Raw genomic sequence first — 13,870 nt, forward strand, 5'->3', positions numbered from 1 at the left:
GAGCAGGGGAAAAATCAATGCATTCATCAGATATTTTTCAAGTCCCTAACATGTAAATGTGTCAACAATGGAAGTGGATTTTACAATTCCCCAAGTACACCAGAAAGTATTTTCCATGCCACTGTCTGTTACTACAGCTCTCTCTGGAGTCAAGAACTCCTGCCCTTGTCTACCAAGTCATCTGCAGAACACACTCAGCTCTATTCTGTGAGGACAGATGGACTTAGCCCTCAGATAGGAGCTATGAACACGGGTTACTCTCTATGTTCCTAAGGATGTTGCCATTGAAGTGCTCTGATGAGGAAACATATCAGGGAGTCCTTTTATTTTATTTTATTTTTTTTGATAAGGGCTTTCTATCTTAGAAAGAGAAGAGAGTATGCTGTGGATAATTCCAGTCAATGGGGCTCCAACATTTTTTAGGTAAGAAAAGCTTACGATAGTGTTTTATAAACAGCCTTGTCCCATGACGTACAGTCAAAAATATACTTTACATTATACTGCAATATGCACACATGCACACAAAAGACATAAAACAGAACCAAACATATTGCACAATACTCACTACAGGCAATACACTCATTCCATTCTATTCCATTCTATACTTTTAATTTAAACATCTGGAAAGTACCCACTAAATTGACACTAGCATCCACTGATATATCTTGTAGTTTTAACACATTTACTAAGGGGCAACAATCTGAAAGCTGGCAGCTAGAGGACTAATCTTAAAACTGGTTTTGCACTGTGTGTGACAGTAGATTGAGGCTATGTCACTGTCCATATCAGTGAAGGGAACAGGTAGAGATTACGGGGGAGTTTTCACCTCCACTGACTCCATGTGGCATGGAGTCAGTGGCATGGCCACTGATGCTAACGACATATTGAAGCCTATTGATTTGCCACACATCGACTCCCCAAAGTGTTCCCAGAACAGAGTAACCAGGTTGGGAGCGGGCTTCACATCTGGTCTTCTGAGAAGCTAGGTATTTAGGGGAAGAGGTGGCTCGGGGCAGTTGAGCATGGTTTGAGCATGGACTTCCAAGGACAGGGTCAGGGGAAAGTATGGAGACTCGAGGGAGAGGGACTGGTGCCCTGTGAAGGCAGGCCCTTTTTGCAAGCCACCACTGCCTTCAGGGGCTGAGTGCCCAGGGAGGGAGTCAGTGTGGGGAGAGCAGAAGCCGTGAAGAGGCGCTTCCAGGCAGACTGTGCTGATTCTAAATGCATATTTCCTGCCTCTTTTGTGACAGTCATTTATCTACTGATTGTTAATATTAGCTGATTGTACACAGAAGTCATTAGGTGTCAAGAGCTGTTCTAAGTGCTTTATATATAAAAACTCATGCAAGCCACACAAGAACCCAGGAGGTAGGATTTATTGTCAACATCCTGCTTTACAATTGAGGAAATGGAAGCCTGGAGAGATTAATTGCCCAAGATTGCCAATTCAGGTTTGACCTCACGTGTCAGGCTCAAGAGCTCCCCACTCACCACAGATCTGTGTGGATTTTTGCAGGGCAGTCACGTGCCCAGCATGCTGACTGACGCAGGTCAGGGACTGAGTGGACTCGCCATTTCCTGTGATTGTTCTGTTATAGCACAAACTATGAAGCAGGGATTGACAAGACATAAGGCTGCAGAGACAGAGGGCATGCATGATGCCCTGGGCCATCTACATCCTGCCTGAAACCTTGCACTCTATTCTATAGGTTGGGGTTTTCTAAAACACCAGTTCTGATGGACAGGATCAAATATGTGTTTAAAATATTAGGATTAAAAAGTTAAATAGGTTCCTGCTATGCAGGTTCAGTCAATCCTTGAGGCTGGGGTGAGGCATAGCCTACAACATTCCCTTCGGGTATTCTAGGTTCTTGGCAGCACTGATGAGAGAACAACTCTTCCAGGCATCAGAAGTTATCTTGAGGTCTGACATGGGGGCAGCGATATGGGGGGCTTGCATTTTAGAAAGATCATTCTGGTTTCAGAGTAGAAAAAGGATGGGTGGGGGCTGGGTGGAGGTGGAGAGATGTTGCTCGGAAGACCCATTAGGAGGCACATCCACCAATTCTGGGTGAAAAATGCTTAGGTAAATAGAAGATAATCCGTATATGCTACAGTGATGTATGAGGAGCATTTGTGGATGGGAAGGATTGCAACTTGTGTTAATTTTCAAATGTAATTGTACCTGTTGTGGAAAGGAAACAGCCCAATTAGCGCATCCTAGGGTGAAGATAATTGCATTTTGGAGCTTTCATTTTCCTACAAACAGAGCACATGGATTATGGCCTCTTTCCCCGATATGAACATTGTCAGAAAGTAAAAATGAAAAAGCTATTCCTTGTGGTTGACTTACAGGCATTCTCTCTGATCCTTCTTCAGGTTGATAAGAAACTAAGAACCAGACCCCTTGACTGCATTCTTTAGAAATAGAGGAAAGATTGTATCCCTTGACGATGTCTGTCAGTTTGAAAGAGCTATGAATCACAGCAAAATGGCATTTTATATTTAGTTATTCATTTCCCATTCAGATCCAGGTGACAAATCTTGTGCAAAACAGCTCCCTATGACTCACATCAGCTTTTAAAGATGTTAGTAACGAAGTCTGACAAATCATTATTGACCCAGCTTTGAGGGTATACACAGTATATCTCAGCTATTAATAAGACATGCAATCTTCATCTGGTTCAGAACATAATTATTATTATTTTCTCCCTTGTCATGACTCTCATGACAAGAGGGAAGATGTATTCCTGACTTAACAGGGCCTCTGTGAGCCATGTCAAAAGAAATGCTTCTGGATTTTACCACATCTAGAAGTCTTGGAATGGATTCTAGATATAAGACAAAAGTGAGGAACACATAAAAATGGACATGTTACAATCATGATAATTTTATTATTAATAGATCAACAATTTATTAATATTAAAATTTATATTAAAATTGCAAAAACTTGAAGAGATGCTAAACATACAGGTGGTTCAGAATCACCCCATTGTTGTTTCTGGTGGCTCAAGCCCGGGTTTTTTTCTATCAGCCCCTCTGATTGGTTGTGCCAAATCTGACCTTTGTTATTTAATTAGTTAACTCATTTTTTGAATGGATAGTTATTCAGAAAACATGCTAAGTGCTGGAATATGAAGCTGGATAAGCCCTTGTTTCCAGCTGAGAAGGTGCTCACAGCCCCAGGGAGAAGTCCATGATACTCACAATTCACCTTGATCCTGCATAGATTTAGGTAGGCCTGTGCGACCACAGAGAAGAGAGTGGGCAATTTTGTGTGTGTGTAGATTCCCCTCAGATTTCAGAGAGGAAGAGATATTTGATTTGCAGTACAGCACAGTAATAAAATCACAGAATTGGGAGTTAGTGGCTTGGGCTTGAGTCTTAGGTTAGAAACTTTGGACATGGTGTTTACCTTTCTAGCTCTCACTTTTTTCTTTTGTAAAATGGGATTCATCATCTTTGCGGTAAAGGGAGGCTTAAATGAGCCTATGCATGTGAACAGGCTCACAACAACACATGAAAAGCACTTAGTAGTGTGTTTGGAGAGTCATCCTGAAGATCTGCTTTCTGAGTGAGTAAATGAATACTCACTCTGGGTCAGGCATTTGGCAGTCTTAGAAACCCCCTGCCAAGCATGAGCTGGAGGAGTTGGATGGACTTGAATCTAGACCATGAGACCTCCACACTGGCAGCAACCGCTGTCTCTCTGGTGTCCATATGCATATGTATCTTGGTGCGATATGAGAGATGGTTTCTTCAGTTATTTTCTCTTCTGTCCTTGCCTGCTCCCTGCCTCACCTTGTTTGTGCCATCATCAATCTCATCCTTATATGCATTCAGTGGCAAATAAAAGACAACTCAAGTAATGAGAGTTTCACCACCAGTGGATTTTTTTTTATCTCATGTTAAACTGTTGTGTTGGAAATCATTAGAAACCAGTGCCTACCATGCCATCTCCATGTTTGATGTTGTGACTCATCCTCATAGTCACATGAAGGCTGCTGCATCTCCAGGCTTGCTGTCTACATTCTAAGCAAGAACAAGAGAGAAAGGCGCAGGAGCAAAATGAATGGATGCTGGGCTGAAGTCCATGCTAGCTGGGTCTCTCTTAAAGAGTTCTACCCAGGGACTTCTGATATTCCACAGGGCAGACTGGGCCACATGGTCACTACTATCTATAAAGGAGTCTGAAAAGGAAGGCAAGGAGACAAGGAGTTGTGATAGTTTGGGGGTTGCCCTGACATGGTGTTTGTAACACCTGCCAACCTTCAGGTCCTAATTTAACATCACTGGTACCATTAATCCTCTCTTGACAGCTGGCATCATTCCTGTTACTCTTGTCCCATGAAAGGCCATGGCATTTGCCCTCCATAACCCATTGTTAAGCCTTGAACACTGACATTGATGACAACACTGGTGAGCACATCCCTTCACAGTTAGCAATTACTAACAGTTACTTTCTACCATGACCCCATGACTTCCTATTCAACTCTAACAACTGTTCAGTGAGCCATACAGCTTTTCTGAGGTTCTAAGAAGGAAATTGCCCAATCTCACACAGAAGGATGGTGACAGAAGTACTAGATTTAGTGCTGGAAGTAAGAACTTTTAGTCCTAGCTTAGGAGTATTTTGGAATCAAGTGGAATCAAATTCCAATGTTGGTTTGGCCACTTATTAGCTATGCTAACCTGGTGTCTTAGTCTGTTTTGTGCAGCTATAACAGAATACCACTGACTGGGTAATTTATAAGGTGCAGAAATGTCTTGCCTTATATTTCTGGAAGCTAGAAAGTTCAAGATTGCAGGACCGGCCTCTTGCAAGCTCCCTTCTTTCTGTGTCATCCCGTTGTGGAAGGCAGAAGGGCAAGAGAGAGAGAAAGAGGATTGAACTCACTTTTATAATGAATCAACTCCCATAATAAAGGCATTAATTCATTCATAAGGAAGTTAGACAAGAGATTGCAGCTTTGATTTTTGTAACAAGTGAGCAGAAACAAAAACAGCGTGGTACAGAAGGAAATAAGGTAAAGTCAAAAAGCAAAGATACTAAGGACTGTGTGATGGAGCTTCATCTGGTTGCTTATGAAGGACGGAAATTCTAAGATATAAGTGTTTTTCTCAGCTCACCTGCGATGCCATGCAGCAGATAGGATCCAAGTCTCAGAATACCTAGGGCAGGTGTCTTTCCAACACACTTTTCATAAATAAACCAAATAAGCAGCTAATGTCCAGAGTGTATCTCTTCAGCTTTGTTCAAGAGGAATGATGTAGCTATTTGTTCAAATTTTGTAGCTGGGACTTCAGAATGAGGTGAATGGTAAATGTCGTGGCTCAAGTCCCATTCAATGCCCAGATGCTATGTTTCTATGAAACAATTGATGGTTCTTGTTGTTGTTTCCCTTTCTTTTTCTATAAGTCATTCATTCCTTCATTAATTCTGCTATAGATATTTATTAAGCACCTACTGTGCACCAAGCATGCTGCCTCCGTCTGGCTCTTTCCTCTCTCCACTCACAGCGTGGCACTGCGGATGACACACCTGCCCCGTCTGGCTCTTTCCTCTCTCCACTCACAGCGTGGCACTGCGGATGCCACACCTGCCCCGTCTGGCTCTTTCCTCTCCCCACTCACAGCGTGGCACTGCAGATGCCACACTGAATGAGAGGAGCTGCTTCATGAAGCTTTGAGTCTTGTTCAGAAAGAAACTCATCAGGTAACAAACAAATAAACAAGTCGTAACAAACAAATAAACAAGTCATAACAAACAGAAGAGAAACATTAGGGAGGAAGCCCACTTTCTGGCACGAGGAAGAAACCAGGGGTGATCCACACGGTTAAGGAGGTCGGGAAAGACCCTACTGATCAGGAGACATTCAGTGAGATGTGAGGAGCGATATGGACCAGGTATGGTCTCCAGACTCTGCTTCCCTCAGCACCCTCACCTATGTGGGCAGACAGATTGCAGGGCCAGGACAGGAGCTGGGATGAGTGCTTAGGGATCCAAGTAATCCAGAAGCTTCTGAGTGATGAGTTACCAGCTGGAATAACACAATTTCTTGAATTTTCAAACACTAGACTCGTCTGCAATTGAACAGATGCACACATGCTATTCAGCGTCTGGCAGAATGGAGGTGGGCTTTCAGCAAGGCAGGCAGTTAACATGGCTCTTTGCCAGGAAAGCCCTGCCTCCTGGTGGATTTTTAGGGAGACCCTGCAGGGGTGGGCTGGGGAGGGGGGCATCTCAGAGCCCCCGAGAAAGGAGGGCATGGTTGGTACAGGGGCTGTCTAGGCAGCTCTGGGCACTCCATTCTCTGGCTTGCACAGGATCTTGTTCCAAACCTTCTCATGGCCCTAATCCTAAGATATTTTGCAATTTACTTCCACATCTATGTTCTTGGATGGAAGAAGTTTCTCAGAATGTTCTGAGTAGAAACTATCATCCCTGCCACCATTCTCCTCGTCTGCATCTCAATAAATACATCATCCCAATAAATTCCCATTGCAACAGCAACTAAACTAAGACTTTTACATAAACTATCTCTCTTGCTTCTTATGGTAAGGCAATGGCACAGGCAGTGTGCCAGTTATTCCCACTTCACAGAGGAGAAATGAAGCTCGGACCGTGCTGTGTGGAGGGTAGTGGGAGAGTTGGCATTTGAACTCAGAGCTGACTCCAAATCAAATGCTTTAAGCCCTGTGGAAGACCACTTCCTCCTTGAAACAATGTGTTTATGGCCCCAAGGAACACTATGTCTTGTGGTACTTACTAGTAGAAACATCAGCAGCAGTAGTAGTAGTGGTACTGCTAGCAGCAGCAATAGTAGTAACTGTATTCATAGTAGCAGTTGCAATAGCGGTAGCAGTGGCAGCAGTGGTAGCAGGAGTAATAGTAGTAGCATCAGCAGTAGTAACAATAGCAGCAGCAGTAGTAACACTTTCTGAGCACTGCCTACGAGTCAGGCACTGCTTTATGTGATTTCTGTGAGTCAGCTCATTTAATTTCAGAACAATACTGAGAGGTAGATAGTATTGATGTCTCCCTTTTCCCTGCACTGAGAATCACAGAAGGTAAGTAGCTTGTCTGCAGTCACACAGCTGGTAGGTAGCCATATAGGTTTTCTGCCTCCACCTGGCCCTTTCCTCTCCCCACTCTGCCTCTTTCTACGTTTTTCAAGTGGAATGTCTTCATGTCATAGATTAGAAGGTGGGTGATCACAAAGGGCAAACATGGCTATGATGAGACTCAGGTAGACCCCATCGAGATTCCCGTTCTACTGCTTACTCAACAAAGGACTTTACCTTTCTGTCCTCAGTTTCCCCTTACATAGATTGGGAAAGGGAATAGAGTCCAACTAAGCAGGTTGTGTCAAGAGGACAGAGGCATTCAGCATGTAGTTGGCTGGTGCAGGACTGGCCCTGCATGCCTTGCAGCTCACGTTAAGAGGTGTTAGAGAAGTCCAACCCGGGTCCCATCCAACATTCCAACAGCCCAGTGCATTGCCAACAACCATGCATTAGCCACAGTCTGCAGGCATTGGTGGAAGAAGCTCACTTGTCCTGTAGCAGTCCATCCTAATGTGAGGATCCTAGAGGACTCTGAAAGGAAAATAAAATCTCAGGACCCCAAACTGATGATGCCAAAGGGAAAATTTAAGCTTGGAAACTGACTCATGCGAAAAAAAAAAAAAAGCCTGCTTTTCCTTTTGCTCCTAAACAAATAGCTACAACACAGAAGACCACATATCTCCCTAGGTGGCCTTTCTCACCCTGACGATGTAAATTAACAGCTTATCTTCACAGGTACAGGACAAAGACAAAACTAGACATCATCCTTCTGCCTATCCAGAGACAAATGCAGATTTACTGAGCATGAGATGAATGCATAATTGACTACTCTTCTACCCTCTCCTTTCCCATGTGACATACAGATTCAGTGAGCACTTCTCAAGAATGTGGCCACTTATTTCACTACTAACCCTCCATTTTTTTCTTTCCCCCTTCCCTCCTGCCTGCTCTTTTTCCTTTAAATTTGAAACCAGTGGGTGGGGTGCACCTATAATCCCAGAACTTCAGGAGGTGAAGGTGGGAGGACCACCCAGGAGTTTGTGACCAGCCTAGACATAGTGAGACCCCCATCCTACAAAAAAAATTAAAGAATCAGCCTTACATGGTGGCGCATGTCTGTAGTCCCAGCTACTTGAGAGGCTGAGGAAGAAGAATCACTTAAGCCTGAATAGTCAAGGCTACAGTGAGCCATGATCATGTCACAACATTCCAACCTGAGCAAAAGAGTGAGACCTAGTCTCAAAAAAAAAAAAATATATATATATATATGTGTGTGTGTGTGTGTGTGTGTGTGTGTGTGTGTGTATTTCTAAAGAGGGTTTTGAGGGCTTATATATGTGTGTGCGTATATATATATGTATAAGCCCTTGAAACATATATACATATATATACACACCCCCATACACACACACATAAACACACATATTTGTGTGTGTGTGTGTACGTATGTATGTGTGTGTATGTGTGTGTGTGTATATATATATATTTGGGCTTATATATACATATATAAGACCTCAAAACCCTCTTTGGAAAAACATGGGCCGCAGATTTTACTGTGATGTGTCTCTTTTTCCCAGGTACATCCTCAACCTTGACAAAATAAACCTCTAAATTGATTGAGACCTGTCTCAGACACTTTTTGTTTCACAACACAAAACAGACATAATCCCTGTTCCACATGTGGTGACACCCTTGAGCACGCTTTCCTGTCCACATTCTCAGGGTGGAGCTCTGCAGGCCTGCCAGCTCTGCCCGCCATACAGGATCCTCTTTCCTGAAGAGAACCCAGCCTTTCTGGTTCTTCCTTGGCACCTGTATTCTGGACACTTTTTCTCCAAATCTTCCTGCTTCTTTACCCTGCATTCCTTCTGCAGAGACCCCACCCCACATCCAGAGGAAATTTCTGGGGCCCTGGCTTCACCTGGCATGACCCCAGCTTCTCACCATTGTCTAAGCTATGCCCTCTGCTAGTGTGGCCTTCCTCCTGCACCTGGGGCCATTCACTCCTGCACCATCCAAGCACTGAGGGACTGCTTGGCAGGGAATCAGGCAGGTAACCGGTCATGCAAGTCTAATTCATACTCTAGGGAAAGAAGTGAACACAGCCTGTCCTGATGATGCTAGCAGAGGAGCTTCTTAAGAAACTTGGGAGGAGGAGATGGGGAAGTCCAGGAAGGCTTCCTGGGGGAGGTACCATCTATCTGCATTGGAAATGTTGAGAAGGCCTTTGCTTGGTGAAAATGGGGCAGGGGTCTAAGCAGAGGGAACAGTGTAAGCAAAGTCATGGACAAGAGAAGAGCTGGTATGTAGGGGAAGCACTCACCATCTGCAGCTTGTTGTGTGTGTAGGAGAGAGGTTGGAGCCATGGGCCAAGGGCAAATCTGTGGAGAATACTCTGTGCCAGGGGAAAAAGCTGACTTTACTTTGGAGTCTTGGATGGGTTCTAGAAAAGAACGTGCCACAGTCTTTTGGAAATACTACTACTCATCCTTCAAACCTGCAATTCAATTCCCACTTCTCTGAAGGGCCACCTGTGCTCCTCTCTCACGAGCAGTAGGGGAACGTGGTCCCAGGAGGCAGACAGCCAAGTCAAAGGCCACGCACTACCATGTCTTCACTGTGCGACCAGCAAGTTACCCAGCCTCTCTGTGACTCAATTTTCTTATCTATTAGTTGGAGGATATTATAATCCACCTCACAGCCTTTTTTATTTTTGATAATTCAATGGGATACAAAGTACATTCAATAAAAATTCTTATTTTCCCCACTAGAATGGAAGATTCGTGAGGTCAAGAACTGTGTTTTGTGAACTGCTACATCCCTGCTGCTTAGAGGAATGTGCCATATTGATATTTGTTGAATAAATAAAGGAATGCAATACAAGATGACATAACATGGTATGAAGGGATGTATTGTTCTTAGTAATTTGTTTGTCTGCCCACCTGGCCTCTGCCCTCCAGGATAAAGGTCTTTTTCACTGGCCTCTGAATCCCAGTCCTCAGGCTGTGCCTGGGACACTGGGAGTCCTCACACAGTCTTTGATAAATGAATGAATGAATGAATGAATGAACATGTAGCTGAAAGGAGTCCATAAATCAAGGTGAGTATTGGCAGAATGGAGGTAGGACACTGCACAGCCTAGGCCTGATGAACTCCTTTGGTGGTCTTGTTTAAGGAGCCTCTCTTGGCAGCTCTGAGAAGCTGGTGATGGGGAAGCTGCCAAGCTCAGTCTGTGGCTCCATAAGCACATGCTGTGAATTGGAGGCTGAGTCCTCATTTAGACCTTCAGGATGCTCAAACTGTCATGTGGGAGATTTGTCCAGCCCTGGTATCGCCAATTTACACCTCTCAGCTGCCCTCAACCACCTCCTCTGTAGGAGCTTGAACTTGCCGGAGTCTTGTTACTCTTTTCAGAGGCTCCCTTTCTGCCAGCACTCACAGGTCTCTTTAGTATATAAATTGACTTTGCCTCTTTGGCTAAGATTTTGTCCCCTTCCTCTCATCTCTCATGTTGGGATATTCTTTTTCTGCTCTCTGAGAAGACATGAAAATCATCTCGTAACCACTCTAGTAAGTACTTGCCTTGCATTGTGTACCATGGTAAAATAAGGGTTGCATGTATTAGTAAATCCTGCCCCTGTTATCATGTTAATGCAATCCACACGTTGATAATTACACCTAACAGTTAATAACTGTCAAGAATATGTTGTCTTCATGTACACTGTCCCTCAAAACTCAGAAAACTTCAATGAAAGTGTGAGTGCTAAGTTGCCTGCATTTAGCTCTACTTCCTCTTTGCCAGGGCCTAATGAACCCGTCGAAGATGCACGGATGCATCTTCTTACACCGTGGATGGAGGTGGTTCCTCTCTCTGCCACTGGGGATGAACAATAAACAACCGGCCTCAGCTGCAAAGGGAAGCAGTACTGAGGGCAAAATGAACATTGACAAGAAGGCCAAAATTCATGACAAAATGGGTGGCAACTGGTCACCCCACGCCTGGGCTCACACTTCCCCCTGATTTCCTGCCCAGAAATGTGCTTCTTAGGTCACTTTAACTCAGAAACCCACTGACATGTTCAAAGCTCTAAGATTTAGGGTGATCTAATGGTTTTCTTTTTTCAATCGTCCAAGACATCTGAATAACTTTCTTCTTGACAAAAGTGTCACTTCCATATTTCCAGCACTAAACATGTGGGATTTTAAAGATAAAACCAGAAAAAAAATATTGACAAGAAAGAAGCGATTTCTAATCCCGGGTTTCTTCAGGGTCTTTCTGTTTGGAAGCAGCTGTGTAGAAGGGTCTGGCTGCCTGTTGACTTCATCATGCTGGTTGCAGAGCACTGACCTCACTGTTGACTTTGGAACATGTTCTAGGCTCCAAAAAGAAAAGAGAGTCTCCACCAAGTAACTCCATGGGATTAAAAGCAACTACAAGCAATAGTTTCCTCTGAAGCTCAGCTCTGGAGAGAACCCATTCATTTCATAATCAAATTATATCAGAGGGTGAGAAGGCAGCCCAGCAGAAGGTCCTCATGAGATCTGCTGGCCCTTGGATCTGAGGAATAACTGAGGAAGAGTTGGTCTTAAGAGAAGAGGTATCAGCCGGGTGCAGTGGCTCAAGCCTGTAATCCCAGCACTTTGGGAGGCTGAGGCGGGTGGATCACCTGAGGTCAGGAGCTCCAGACTACCCTGGCCAACATGGTGAAACCCCATCTCTACTAAAAATACAAAAATTAGCTGAGCGTGGTAGCGGGTGCCTGTAATCTCAGCTATTCCGGAGGCTGAGGCAGGAGAATTGCTTGAACCCAGGAGGCGGAGTTTGCAGTGAGCCGAGATTGTGCCATTACACTCCAGCCTGGGGGACAAGAACAAGACTTCATCTTAAAAAAAAAAAAAAGAGAAGAGGCATCATCTTTAGCAAACTAACACAGTAACAGAAAACCAACTACCACATTTTCTTACTTATAACTAGGAGCTAAATGATAAGCCATGGACACAAAACATCAGACATTGGGGCCTACTCGACAATGGAGGGTGGGAGGAGGGAGAAGATCAGAAAACTTAACTATTAGGCACTAGGCTTAGTCCCTTGGTGATGAAATAATCTGCACAACACCCCCCATGACATGAATTTACCTATCTAACGAAAATTCACATGTACCCCTGAATCTAAAAGTTAAAAAATTAAAGTTAAAAAAAAATTAAAAATAAAATTAAAAAAAAAAAAGAAGAAAAGAAGAGCAATGATCAAGGTACACACTTTGTTCTAGGGCCAAGCTACTGCATTGGAGAGGACTGGGGAGTTCAGCTGAGGTCTGTCACGGAGACTGTCTGTAGACCCCCAGCCAGGCCCCATGTCTTCCAGCCTGGGTTTGAGGTGAGAGGGCTATTGCCTCAAGGCTCTCTGAGACACTGGAAGCCCAGAGCTGCTGTGCCTTGGGGTGTAGGGTGGGATGGAGAGAGATCCTGCCTTGAGCGGAGCACACGTGGGAGCTGCGTGCTGCAGCATGGCAGGGCTGAAGCTGCCAGTTAATTATGAAAGAGCAACCCCTACTGCTCGTGGGCAGGTTTCAGCAACGGGGTCCCAGACATCAGGAAACCAGAGCCCCAGCAGGAGAGGCCATGGCGAGTCCCGTGGGTCTGAGCAGGAAGGTAATCCTGCCCCTCACCAGGCTCCCAAAAATGGATGGACATTCCTGGTCATGGGGGAGGCTAAAAGCCTTTACTGGGTGGTCTCCTTCATTCCCCAACTGGAAAAATCTCAGAATTAGCTCAGACTAAAAATACATTAAAAATACAAAGACATGTTGTCCTTTATAATAGAAATGTTAGGCCGGGCGCAATGGCCCAGGATGGCTGGGCGCAGTGGCTCACACCTGTAATCCTAGCACTTTGGGCGATCAAGGCAGGCAGATCAGGAGGTCAGGAGACTGAGGCCATCCTGGCCAACATGGTAAAATCCTACCTCTTCTAAAAATACAAAAATTAGCTGGGCATGGTGGTGTATGCCTGTAATCCCAGCTACTTTGGAGGCTGAGGCAGGAGAATAGCTTGAACCAGGGAGTCGGAGGTTTCACACCACTGTACTCCAACCTGGCAACAGAATAAGACTCCCTCAAAAAAAAAAAAAGAAAGAGAAAGAAAGAAAGAAAGAGAGAAAGAGAGAAAGAGAGAAAGAAAGAGAGAAAAGGAAGGAAGGAAGGAAGGAAGGAAGGAAGGAAGGAAGGAAGGAAGGAAAATGTTAGCCACCAGTGATTGCATTTGTTTATTTTATTTTATTTTCTGTTCAGACACCTGTTTCCCAAGGGAAACCAGTCCACTCCCTGACTTTAGCCACCCAGATCCTGCCCTCTCCGAGCATAGGAGACAGAAAAAAATCCAGGTTCTATGAAGTCCCTTGAATAGTGAGGGAGGCAAGCAGGGAATCAAAACTTTTCTATGAAAAATGATACATAGACTCTGGGAAATAAGTGGTCTTCTTTTTTCAGGGATCATGAGCTATAAAAATACAGGCATGGGATCTACAGAAGGCATCTTTTCTACTACCACTGCAGGAAGTCCAACTGAGAGTGAAGTCAGCAAACAAGAAACAGGCAAAGCGCTGCTGGAGACACAGAGACCAGGCATCTGCTGAGCCCCTAGACCTGATGTGCCTTTAGCCAGTTTCTACCTCGGATTTCCTCCTATTTTAAGCCTACATTTTCTTCCCTGCATCCCTTTCTTCCTTCTTAATTTACTTTTAGTTGAGTTATTTTGAAGGATTTCCATTTAACCAAGAAATTAGTGCTTGGAAGTGACT

Source organism: Trachypithecus francoisi, unplaced genomic scaffold (genome assembly GCF_009764315.1).
Source record: "Trachypithecus francoisi isolate TF-2019V2 unplaced genomic scaffold, Tfra_2.0 Lachesis_group7, whole genome shotgun sequence".
In the NCBI taxonomy this organism is placed as follows: domain Eukaryota; kingdom Metazoa; phylum Chordata; class Mammalia; order Primates; family Cercopithecidae; genus Trachypithecus; species Trachypithecus francoisi.